This window comes from Zingiber officinale, chromosome 9A (genome assembly GCF_018446385.1).
Source record: "Zingiber officinale cultivar Zhangliang chromosome 9A, Zo_v1.1, whole genome shotgun sequence".
Taxonomy (NCBI): domain Eukaryota; kingdom Viridiplantae; phylum Streptophyta; class Magnoliopsida; order Zingiberales; family Zingiberaceae; genus Zingiber; species Zingiber officinale.
This window is the reverse complement of record NC_056002.1, coordinates 73,205,624-73,208,299: the sequence shown is the minus strand read 5'-3', so window position 1 is coordinate 73,208,299 and position 2,676 is coordinate 73,205,624.

Here is a 2,676-nt window from a genome sequence, read left to right as displayed (position 1 = left end):
ATTTATCATGAGGAATCATAACAAGCGTAGTTGAATTTTTAAACTTCCTCTTATGTCTTTGTTTCTTGCTTGGCCGAAACCCTAAATTATAGATCTACCCTTTTATGCAACCTAAACATGAGAACTTTTAGGCTAACATCACGTAGTGAGTTATAAACCATAAGGGGTCATAAACAAGCATAGTTTATATCTTAAACTTTCCCTAAACCTCTTTATCTATTCATGGCCGAACCCTAAAGAGCAAGGTTCCAAAAATCTAAGCAATATCAACATGAAAAACCTTAACCTAACATCATGTAGTGAGGTACAAACCATAAGAAATCATGAACAAGCATAGTTTATATCTTAAACTTTCTAATAACCACTTTATCTTTTCATGGTCGAAACTTCAAGAGTATGATTCCAAGTTTTAAACAACATGAGTCCATAAAACTATTTAACAACCATATATAACCAAAAACTAATAGATAGCATGTTTCCATCTTTCTTATCATGGTCGGACCCTACAAGATAACATCCTAATTTTTTTTCAAAATATTTTCAAACATAGAAATCATAGGAGGCTACTGGTACTACAAGTGAGGGGGATACTTACTTACTCTCGCTTGATTTACTAAGGAAGGTAACCTTGCTTGGTGAAACTTTTTCCTAGAGAGAAGCTCCTTTGCTTGGTTCGGCAATGGTGAGGAAGGAGAGGTTGGTTTTCGGTGGAGAGAAGGAGGAGGAGGAAGAGAGAACAAATGAAGTTTTCCTACTCATTTTTCTTATTTATTCATAATGAGAAGAAGAAGGAAAAATGGTCTTTTCTTCCCTTAGCTCTCTTACTCTCATTCATGAAAAGAAGAAGACAAATGAAATTTTCATTGGAGGAAGAAGAAGAAAACTCAAACTTTTCTTCTTAAGTGAAGGGGCCTACACCTTTCCTACCTTTAACTATCATTTCCCTCCTCTTTCTAACAGCACACCCCTGCTGGGGCTACTGGTTATAACATGGAACCACTTATTAAGAGGTCCAAGGTTCAATCCTTGTCATGCCTCTTTTTGGTTCTTTTTATTATATATATATTTTTAAAGAAGGATCCACATGAAACCCATTTAATCATGCATAATTTATGTAAAATTTCTAGGGATCCTATGAGTGTTACAATGTTGATGTGAAACATGTGGAAGTTCTGATCATGCTCAAGACTCATGTCCTTTAGGATATATTTCTGCACAAATTAATCAACTTGAGCAGTGTGATGCCATTGTTAGTTACAATCAAAGATAGAACAATCCATATTCAAACACATACAACCTTGGGTGGAAGAATCATCCAAATTTCTCTTATAGAAATAAACAAGAACAAGGACCATCTATGGGGGCTAGACCATGTTTCCAGCCTAGGCAACAAAATTTTCAACAAGAACCTTCTCAGAGCAATCAAATTTATAGATTGGAGAAAATGATTGAAGAGCTTATCTTGATTCAAAATGAAATGAAGCAAGAATTAAACGTGCTAATTCAAAGAATTGATAATTCAGAAAAGTGCCATAAAATTCAAGATAGCCAAATTGCCCAGGTAGCTTCATCATCTTCAAGAGCGCCAGGACAGTTTCTAGGAAAGCCTGATATTAACCCCATGGAACACTATAACAGAATATAACTTAGGAGCGGACGGACCTTGAGTGATCCTCAAGTGACTACTCTAAAAGGGATGAAAATTAAAGAAGAGCTCTCTCCTCCAACACTTGAACCAATTCAGATTCAAGATGAAGAGGAGAGTACCAATAAGGTTGAAGAGACTCTTCCACTTAACCCACAAAGTCAAGTAGTCCCTTTTCCTCAAAGATTAGTCATGCTGAAAAAGGATGAAGAATTTGGAAGATTTCTAGACAAAGTTAAAGATATTTGTATGGAGGTTCCTTTAATTGATGCCATTTAGAAAATGCCAAAGTTTGCCAAATTCCTGAAGGACATCATGTCCAATAAGAGGAGGAAAGGATACATCGAGACCATAACATTTACTGAGGAATGTAGCGCTTTATTCAAGAAAAACACTTTCTCGAAGCTTAAAGATCCAAGAAGTTTTTATATACCTTGCACCATAGTAGCTGAATTTATAGAAAAAGATTTTTGTGATTTAGGAGCGAATGTTAGACTCATTTCGTATTCAATTTATAATAAGTTAGGTCTCAAAAACTTTAAACTTACTACCATGGCATTTTAATTAGTTGATCATTCTTGCAGGTACCCTATGGGTATTATAGAGGATGTGCTGATAGAAGTTGGTGGGATCATTATTCCCAAAGTTTTTGTGGTACTTGACATGGAAGAAGACCCAAAAATTCCGATCAAATTAGGAAGACACTTCCTTACTATAGCTAGAGCTATAATTGATGTTAAAAGTCATGAACTTGCATTGGTAATTGGTAAGGAAAGGTTCGAATATGATTTATCAAATTCTTCTAACAATGTCTCTTCTCTTTTAGTGAGTGTCTGCAGTGGGGTGGACACTTAAAAATTAGAGGATTGGAATTTCCATCCTCATGGGAGGCCGTCGGATGAGGGACACGATCCAACGAGCATTGGGAGAAGGCCTTTCATCAAAAATGAAAAGTATATCTGCCCTACGAGGGCAAGAAAATGAGAAGAAGATTAAGGAGACTGATCAAACTAATGACCTTAAACAAGCGC